The sequence below is a fragment of the Piliocolobus tephrosceles genome, chromosome 6, assembly GCF_002776525.5.
Source record: "Piliocolobus tephrosceles isolate RC106 chromosome 6, ASM277652v3, whole genome shotgun sequence".
Taxonomy (NCBI): Eukaryota; Metazoa; Chordata; class Mammalia; order Primates; family Cercopithecidae; genus Piliocolobus; species Piliocolobus tephrosceles.
Window position 1 is genome coordinate 144,412,589 of NC_045439.1, and position 10,474 is coordinate 144,423,062.

Sequence of the window (10,474 nt, forward strand, 5' to 3'; positions counted from 1 at the left end):
GCTGCAAAGTTCTGAACTTTGATGCATATCCTCCCATCTGCTCACATGGCACCATCTCCCTTGGTCTCTAGAAAGTGGCGGCTTGCTCCTTGGACTGTCCCCTGTTTCTGCTCTAGTTAGATTTAGGCTCCTACATTCCATCCTGGTCATATACAACTGTCCATCATTAGATTACCCTCACGCTGACCTGAAATGTGATGGAAGTAGTTTCGTTTTGTTTTCATGGTAGTAATGTCACTGAGACTCACCCGCTGTCCAAACCCTATTTTTTGATTCTCCCTATGCTGAACACTAAACCGATTTCTTCCCTGCCTTTAGGCTGACCTTGAGTTTCTGCTAACTGATAAGTCTCCCGTGAGGCGTAAACTGACCTTTTACATTGCATTAAAACCTTGGAGCTAAACCCATTGGCCACAGAGTTTACGTTGCTGGCAGCAGGTTTCCTAACACCTACATTTCTCTAAGACTAACCTCTTTAAAACTGTTAATTCTCTAAGCAAATAGTGGTCACTTTTAATACACGTTCAGCTCCTTCCCAGATACAGGATTCCATATAAGCCAAATATAAAGATCTTAGGATGGAAAAAGATTATACCTAATTCAAAAGGCCTTTACTGGAATTATATTGTATTGAATATTGTTCAAAATATGTTGCCACTGGAAAATGTGGTGTCTTTTTCCTCCTGTGACGTTGGTGGTTTATGCAAACAGGTTATGATTTGGACCATAAATCCATGCATTGCCTGACTTCTCTTTGGCCTACCTTGCTTTCGTTGTGCTGAGGCCACATGGATCTGGTTTAATTTTTTTTTTTTTTTTGAGACGGAGTCTCGCTCTGACGCCCAGGCTGGAGTGCAGTGGCCGGATCTCGGCTCACTGAAAGCTCTGCCTCCCGGGTTTACGCCATTCTCCTGCCTCAGCCTCCCGAGTAGCTGGGACTACAGGCGCCCGCCACCTTGCCTGGCTAGTTTTTTTGTATTTTTTTGAGTAGAGACGGGGTTTCACTGTGTTAGCCAGGATGGTCTCGATCTCCTGACCTCATGATCCGCCCATCTCGGCCTTCCAAAGTGCTGGGATTACAGGCTTGAGCCACTGCACCCAGCCTGCTTTAATTTTCCACTTTCTCTTATAACCGTGGCTTTGAGAGCATTGTCCTTAGTGTGAAAAAAATAACAACAGCATCTATAGAAAGCACTCAGAGAAAATGAAGACCATAAAATGTCAAAGTACCAATGAATTTTGTAGAATCTTTGTCTGAGAATATTTCTGAGTAGCATTGAGAACATTCTGTTCTCTTCCTTTATTTTCTTCCTGTGCCTTTCACAGGGAGGACAGGTCACAGAGACACACAGACCCACAGGAGGAGGGCTTATTGTTTAGTATGGATTTATTCGTTGATTCAAATAATGCAGGAGGTTGAACACCTACTGTGTGCTAGGCACTGGAGATATGCTTCCCTCCATGGAAGAGCCCGGAGCCTAATGGGGAAGACAGGAATAAATGAGTGCAGTGCAGTCAGGAGGTGCATTGCAATGGTTAAAGTCTGGCCAGAGTTTGGGATCACAGAGCAGAGTGACGATGATGACAGTGACAACCAATGTTTATTAAACACTTTCTATATCCTGGGCACTGTGCTTTCTACACATTATCTATTTTCTAATCCTCAGAACAACTTTGTGTAGTAGAAGCTACTATTGTCCCCTTTACACAAAGGAAGAAATTGAGACTCAAAGAGAAGATTTCTAAGTTGAATCTTAAAAGCCAAGTAAGAATTATCCAGGGACAATTTAAAAAAATAAATAAGTAAGATGCCATGCGGGGAAAAGAGGCATTATCCAGAGGGAAGAAGGAAGAAGCCATGATTCTGGGATGAGGAATAGCAAATACGAAGACACGGAGCAAATGGATGAGATGACCTTTGTGTGCCAGGATGGCAGTGGGAGCTGGGGCAGCTGAACCTCATTTACACAACCTGGTCCTGCCCATGGTTCCGGGATTTCAACCATGTGACCTGTTGTCCTGGAAGAGTAACCTGTGCTTCCCAACATCCAACTTCAGTTCTCCTTGCCCCTCAAGTGGCAGAGCCACTTAATTAGGTAATGTTCCCATGTGATTGGGGTGACTAATTCAACCTTGAAGTGGTTGTTCCGGTGACTCTGAGATTAAGCTCAACAGCTGGGCCTCTCTGGGAAAGTTGGCAGGGCTGGCAGGATCCACAGGGATGTTGAGTTCTTAGTCTCCCAAGCTGGACTTCAAGGGACCTTGAACAAGTCACTTTAACTTCTGTGACATTTGCTTTGTCCTGCAGATGCCCTGAAAGCAAAGACTATGTCTGGTTCAAGTCTGTATCCCTAGAACCTACCACAGAGCCTAGTACATGATAAACTGTAAAATGGGGATACCAGTATTATTGCAAGGCATTTCAGATGATTAATGATATTTCCAATGAAAGCCTCTAAACTGCTCAGTGAAAGGTAAGGAATAAATAAATAGTCCCCTTTCTCAAGTTTCCATAATTGACTGGTCATCATTGATCTAAGTCTTTGTATTTAGAATTGGCAGATATTCGTTGTACTAGGAAAACCGTCTTGGCCCCTGCTTCATGCAGTTTTAATTTGCAGTGGGTGGGTACAAATAAGAGCAAACCAGAGGTAGAAGTTTTTTCCATACATAGGGCATGCCTAGTGGAAAAGCAGCCTTTTCAGCAGAGGAAGGCGGGTCTAATGTGCAGCAGGACAGAAAAGCCCAGAGCCCTGATTGTGCCCATTGTCCAATGACTGCTCCTTTGCAAGGGCTGATCCCTGACATTGAATGGCGGGAGGGTGATGACTGCATTGAAATATCTACTAATAGGCAAGGCCCTCCCTTCCTCCACACCCTTTCTCCTCTGTTAAAGACTTTCTGGAAAACAGAGCAAAAACAATGCGGCAACCCCAAGGGTTGATGAGAATTGCGTTCTCCCTGCAGCTTCTATTACCCTTGTGCCTTTGTCCCCATGATCTTGGTGAAGGGTATAGCTGTCAGGTGTCTCTTCTCCCTGGTGCAGGGTAATCTGGACTGATTGACTCGTCCATTGTCCTAACGTTGGAGCTAAAACAAAACAGGAAAAGCTGCTTGGTGAGGATGAAGAGGAACTTGGTGGTCAAATGCTGTTGCTTTCCAGGCATTGGACACAAGGCTCATTCTCTCTGAGAAACTTACATCCAAAGGCAGTGACTTTGAAAGGACTGTGGCTGTGGAATTAGAGACAGATGCGTAGCTGGCCATGAGTAGATATTAAATTGTATTAAACTATGCAAACTGCATTTCTCATGCAAGGCTTGTTTCAACCTTACATCAGCCCTTGAGCTGCATTTGCATTTCTATAGAGAATGAAATAAAAGCAGCATGTCACTTACTCATTTCTATTCATAACTGTGAGCTGTTATTCTAGCTCTCATCTACCCTACACAGCACTGCCAGATTAATCTTCCTAAACCTCTATCAACAGTGAGTTTAGTTCCCAGCATTTCACTGTATCAACTCATGTTTATAAGGCCCAGGTGCTGAGAGGGATATAAACAGACTTAAGACGGGACTAATTTTAAGGTAACCAGACATCCTGCTTTGTCTGGGACAATCATTGCTTATGCTTGTTATCCTGATACAATTATTAATAATGCCTCTTTTCACTCTCAAAAGTGATCCTGTTTAGACAATGAATTACTAGGTCACCCTACTCATGTCTGTCAAGTGTTCATAAGATAAAAGGGGTGGAAAGGATGAAGGTAAATACAGTAATTTCAAAACAAGGTAGAGATTGGAGGCAGAGGAGTTAGGTGTTTGCAGAAGGAAGGGAGCCACTGGGGCTGAGAGTGATAGAGGAGGCTCATTTAGTTCTAGGACTTGGCCTTGGCTTTGAAGGATGAGGATGACTCAAAAAAGGGGGAGAGAGGCTGGCAAAGGTGTGGGAGCCATGTGAGTTAAGGGTATATTCCATGGCTCTCAAAGGGTCACCTAGGTGGAGCTTCCTCTGGGAAGAGGAGAGTGGGAGCTGTGAGAGGGGAGGGACAGATCTGGAAGGCTTGAAAGGCAGGTGAGGAACTCGTGCTTTACCCTGGGGGCTGAAGGAAGCCATAGAGATACTGGCATGAAATAGCCAAGGTAAACAGGTGGATTCAACTGGTCCTGGCGTAGGACTGGTCATCCCACCACCAGCTGAAGACAGAGGATCTGACCTGCAGAAGCTGCCTGCAAACCATCACACCATGCTGCCTGCCCCTCTCCCATGGCCTGCTCGATTTCCTAGGTAAATTAAAAATTTTCACCCGTGACAGGGTGAGGCAAATGGATGTTCTGGTGTCTTGGTTTCCAGAAGCCTCCAGCCAAGAGTTGACATAAGCTTGCTCTTTTAACATCAGTTAAAATGATTATTGTAGCATGATTTCTGACAGGAACAAAACAAAAGGGTACACTTACAGGAGCAGGCTGTGCAGTCAGGACATGCGTGATCCTTCAGGGGGCCTTCGGGGAGTGAGTGACTCACCACAGGGTGTTTATCTGTGCTCCATATGGGGAATCATCTTCTTCATAATTTTACTCAACTGGAATCAAAGCTAAGGCTCCATGTGCACAGTGGAGAGATTCATTTTGTCTTGTGCCTGCCTCTTCCTCCTTTCTTCCTTCCTTTTTTCTTTCTTTCAACTAGAATCACTGAGTACTCAACACATGGACACACCCTAAGCCAGGTGCTCTCACTCCATGGTCGCCACAGCAACTCAGTCTTGTGAGATCAGAGCATCTTCATTTTGCAGATGGAGAAAATAAGCTGCCGAGAGGGCAGGGGAACTGCTGGAGGTGACCAGCTGTATGCATTGTTGAGCACCTTGCCAGGGTAATTATCATCAAGCAGGTCTCTGTGAATAGTTTGATTATTTCTAGTAATGCTGTTGAGGAAATGAAACCAACAGAGAGCAATACTAGGTCAGTGATACTCAAGCCTGACTGTGCATTAGCACCATTTCAGCACTAGGTACTTAAAAAATACATGTTTCTGGGCTCTGTCCCCAAAGGTTCTGTTTTACTGACTCCTGGTGGAGCTTAAGAATCTGTGCATTGTTTTTTTTAAGTCCACTAGAGTAATAGTTCTTCAACGATAGTATGTATCCATTGTTGAAACACAGATTCTGGGCTCCAGCCCGTGAGTGTCTGATTCAGGAGGCCTCCGGTGGGCCTGAGCATTGCATTCCATACTGCTACTCTGCAGAGGACACAGAACTGCTGCTGGAGAGGTTGCCAATGCTCATCCTGCCCAGGAGCTGCTGGGGTGGAGGGCTCCTGGACTCTGCAAGCTCAGATGGTTTGAGTCTATTTTGTGGAGGCCATGATAGGATTAGAGGAGCTAGACCCAGGGTGGCTACATATGAGCCATCCCCCCCTTCCTCAAAACCTGGTGTAGACATCATTCACTGACCACTGTGCTCTTTTTGACTGAGTCCTGGCTCAGGGTCCCTCTCATCTCTCTGTAGCCCGCCCATACCAATCAAATGGTGTTGGCTCACAAGCCAAACCTATTATTGTTTGCTAAGCTAGACTTTCTAATCAGCACTTCCAAAATCAGTCATTGAAAAATTCTGTTTGTTTGTGGCACGTGTGCCTCAAGTGTTCATGAGAGGGAACCCCTTGGGGAGTGGTTCTTGACCTTGGCTGCACATTAGAATCTCCTAGTAAATTCAAAACAAAAAGAAAACCAGACTATTGGGCTCCCTTCCATGTCTGAGGTGGGGTCCAGCTGCTAGCAGCTTTATGAGCATCACAGGTGATTCTAAGGTATGGTTAGGATTGGCAGCTATCGGACGGAGGGAGTTGCTAGAAGCTGTGCAAACTCTAAAACTAGTTGCTAACTCCTGTCCTCTCCCTGAAGATTCCCCTTGCAGAGCATCCCCTTCTCTTCTATGCACCTCTTTATTTTTCTGCCAAACAGAATAGAAAGGAGAAGCAGCCAAAGACCTGTTGACAACATTGTTGTCTCAGTGGCTTCCTGACAGGAGGCTGAAATGGGCGGCAGCCACTGTCCTAGAATAGCTGGAAAGGAGCCATGTTTCTGGAGCAGTTCCCAAAAATCTTGTCTCTAACAGCAGAAGGTGTCACTCCCGTCGCTTTCTTTACCTTTTGTGAATTTTGGAATGCAGAAGGTCCCATCGAGAGGAAATGTTTTCACACAGAGACTCCCCAACTCTCAGCCCCACGGTTTTCCTCTCTGCTCAGTGGCCGGCCTCCCAAATTTAGACTTGCGCCCCCTTCACGGCTGCCACTCGTGCTTTACTAAATTGCTCATTGTGGAAGTCACCAACACACCCTAAACAGCACTTCTTCTCTTTGCTCTCCCTGAACCATCCGACTCTGTCGATCACTCTGTCTGTTCCTGGGGACCTAATTTTTCTGCTTCCTCTCCATTCCTTCTCTGTGTCCTTTACTAATCTCTTTGCCTTCTCCTGCTCCTTAGTGGGAGCATTTCCCCAGGGCCGCCATCTTTGTCCCATAGCACTTCTCTACACACTGTCCTTCCCCTGGGATCCCTTCCCCAGATCCATGGCACAGGTCTGACTGATGTTCTGAGTCCCAGTCTCCCAACAGTGTCTGTAGAACTTCTGGTGCCCACCAAATTGGCCCTGTCTGGATTCCCCCATTTTCCTTCTGGGCACCAGTGTCTATGCTGATCTCCTAGACGTGGGCTTTTGGATGCGTTAAACTCTGTTATCCGGTTCATGTCTGGTTCGTCTTTCCTTTGTGCTGCCTCTCACATTGGCCATTCCTGCCTTTGCCCATCTGTTAATTATTTGCTGCATGCCGGTCATAGTGCTACGTACATCTGTTATTCCAGTTAAACTTCACAGCAACCTTATGAATCAGTGGACAGGATTATTATCATCCTGTTTTGTCTCTGAAGAGACAGCCTTGGAGATGGATAGGAACCTTGACTGACGAGTGATGGAACAGAAATTCAAGCTCATCCTGAGCCTCCGCGCTCTCACTCTTCAGTGCCGTACTCGGTTGCTACCTCCTTGCCGCTGCTCTCAGTGGCTTCCCAACGCATAGGGAATAAAGACTTAGGCCCTTGGATCAGCACACAAGGCATTTCTAGATCTACCCTAGCCCACTGTTGCAATCTCATCTCCTTTTATCCTTCCACGTATGAGTCAGTCCCACATGAATCGGTTTACTCCCAGGTCTCAGGGTCTCTTCATTCTTTTCCTCCTCTATGTTTTTGCCCAAATCCTTGGTGACATCTGATACACCAAGGGTAGCACCACCTCATATGCTTAGCCTTCTTCTTTTTATTTATTTATTTATATTTTTTGAGATGGAATCTCACTCTGTTGCCTGGGCTGGAGTGTAGTGGCAGGATCTCAGCTCACTGCAACCTCCACCTCCCGGGTTGAAGTAATTCTCCTGTCTCAGCCTCCTGAGTACCTGGGATTACAGGTGCCCACCACTAGGCCCAGCTAATTTTTTTTTTTTGTATTTGTAGTAGAGACGGAGTTTCACCATGTTGGCCAGGCTGGTCTCGGACTCCTGACCTCATGATTTGCCCACCTCAGCCTCCCAAAATGCTGGGATTACAGGCGTAAGCCACCATGCCCGGCCTTCTTGACCTTTCCGAACTGTCCAAATTCCAAAAGCCTTGTTTTTCGGTGTGTACTCTCTTGTGTTTTAAATTCCTTTGGTGGATTTTATTTTATTATTTATTTATTTATTTATTGAGATAGAGCTCTGTCACCCAGGCTGGTGTGCAGTGGAGCCATCTCAGCTTGCTACAATCGCCACCTCCCAGGTTCAAGTGATTCTCTTGCCTCAGGCACCCAAGTAGCTGGGATTACAGGCGCGTGCCACCATGCCCCAGTAATTTTTATATTTTTAGGAGAGGCAGGGTTTCACCATGTTGGCCAGGCCGGTCTTGAACTCCTGGCCTCAAGTCCACTTGCCTTGGCCTCCCTCCCAAAGTGTTGGGATTACAGGTGTGAACCACCGCACCTGGCTCCTTTGGTGAATTTTGAAGTGAACCTGTTCTCAACAGGTTTTTCAGATATTTCAGCGTTATTCTCCTAGACGGGTTATAAACTCTTTAGGATGGGGAACTACACTTATTTCAGCGTCCTGCAGTTCCTAGCATGCTTCCTTGCTAGAGCTGACCTTCCTAGAGTTGACTTATTTTGACTTCATGCTCTTGTCCATGACAGCTGTCTGTGTGCAGGACAATATGAATCAGGATGTGAGATGCTGCCCTACCCTCGGGGAGCTGTTCTGCTAAGGTGCCCGGATCCCCCAATAGCCCTCGGCACTGCTGTAATCTCTTGTTAGATTAGTTTTCCATCCTTCATGGGAATCGTTTTTCTTCCTACATTTCTGTTTTTAAAGTTTGCATAAAATGGAGACTTGGCTGCACACCAGGGAGGTTTAGGAGAGAAATGAGCGGTGGGACCTCCCCAGCCAAACCTGGCTGCAAACCGCTGACTGCACAGGAATACGAATGACTTCTGGTTGGATGGGCGGGGATCCTGGGGGACGCTCTTCATTCCTGCTTTTGATCAGGAGCTGGGCCAGCTTTGGAAATCTGAGTGTTGGCACAACCCTCAAATGGTCCTCCTGCTCTATTATCATCTGGGTTTTCTTACTGGGTGTCCACACTCAGAAAGGACCCCCTCTTTCCGTAAGCTTGCTTCTCACTGACTGGCACAGCATGATGATTAGGGTGCTGGTAGAGGTATGGCCCATACGGAACTATGAGCATAATTTTCACAAGCACTTAAACTTGAACAGAACAGGATTAACAATATTAACATGCATTACACTGAGACATGACGCACAGGGAAATACCTCTAGGTACCCTTGGGACAACTGTAATGATCATGACTTAGGATTTCCAGATTCTCCTGACTGCTTGGACTTCGTTCCAGGCCCAGGTCACAGAACCTTGGTTACCTAAAGGAAGAACAGCCAGGATTGGTGATATGGTTTGGCAGGGTTGGTGATATGGTTTGGCCCCCACCCATATCTCATCCGTAATTCCTACGTGTTGTGGGAGGGACCCGGTGGAGATAATTGAATCATGGGGGCGGTTCCCCTTTACTGTTCTCATGGTAGTAAGTCTCATGAGAGCTAATGGTTTCATAAGGGGCTTCCCCTTTCACCTGGCTCTCACTTTCTCTTGCCTGCTGCCACGTAAGATATGCCTTTATCCTTCTGCCATGATTGTGAGGCCTCCCCAGCCACGTGGTACTGTGAGTTTGTTAAACCTCTTTTTCTCTATAAATTCCCAGTCTCAGATATGTCTTTATCAGCAGCTTGAAAAAGGACTAATAGAGTTGGTGAGAATACAGAAGTACAGTCTAGGTATGTTCTGTTTCTTTTCTCTAATAGGTGAGAGAAACAGACACCTCCATCTGTTTTCACAAACTGAGGTTGCTCTTCTTTCCACTGAGTAGATGTTGCCTCCTCCAGCTTGGCCCCGGCCACCTGAGACTGAGAAGCCCAGCTCACTCAAGTCCTTGGTACTAAGGGCACTGCAGAGGGGTCTGGAAATAGTCTGCCATTTCCACAGTCAGGGTGGGGTCATGGATTTGGCCCCTCTGGGCACCTGTGGGAGTGTAAGGGTATAATTTCTCTACCGACCCCATCTCGTGTGGCCTGTTGCCCCGCTGGGCCCGGTTCCTATGTGTAACTCATTCTCTTACTAAAGCCAAGGCTTGACCCCGCATGCAGGCCCCATTTGGAAAGGCCCCTACAAATTCATTTAGATCCTACCAGTCCCATCTCCAAAGCAGCTCCTGGTTCATGGTATCCTTTAAGTGCCTCAAAAACCATGCATAACTCTGGCTTCTGGACACCAGCTGTTCCCGGCCTTCAGTGCACATTCACCTTGGTGGCTCCTACCTACACTGTTGGATTATAAGACACAGCCCATGGCTCTTCTGCAAAGGAATGAAAACTACACATAGTTATACCTTGTGGGATGTTACATCTGGAATTCCAGTTGGAGAAGCTGCCCTAGGAAAGCCCGTGGCCACCAGAGAAGCAGAAACAGGAATGAAGCACAGCCTGGCGGAGCCCAGCACGGGGCTAGGACCATGTCTGTCGTAGTCCACCATGTGGAATGGGCCCTCCACACTCTCACTAGGGGCTGTTTTTCCAAATTGGTAAATATTTATCCACTACTTTTATGGGCAAGGCCTCGTGTTAATTCATTGTAGAGGGTAGAAAAGCAATAATGTTTGGGAAGGTACATAACTGTACTCAGTCTACGGGAGACACTAAGAAGTATTAAAATCTATAGAGATGAGGCCAGGCGCGGTGGCTCACGCCTGTAATCCCAGCACTTTGGGAGGCCGAGACAGGCGGATCACAAGGTCAGGAGATCGAGACCATCCTGGCTAACCCAGTGAAACCCCATCTCTACTAAAAAATACAAAAAAAAAAAAAAAAAAAAAAAAAAAAA

General features: G+C 46.5%; 1 protein-coding gene and 1 long non-coding RNA gene across 2 annotated transcripts in view; one reads left to right on the plus strand and one right to left on the minus strand.

The window, feature by feature from the left end:
• The window catches only part of THSD4 (thrombospondin type 1 domain containing 4), a 674,086-nt gene that overhangs the window by 35,660 nt on the left and 627,952 nt on the right, over window positions 1–10,474 (plus strand). The window lies entirely within an intron of this gene.
• Window positions 1,264–4,666, minus strand: LOC111548381. The gene is made up of 2 exons (XR_002733386.1): window positions 4,459–4,666; window positions 1,264–3,233 (listed from the first exon to the last, which is right to left on the minus strand). It is a non-coding gene; the product is annotated as an uncharacterized LOC111548381 (long non-coding RNA).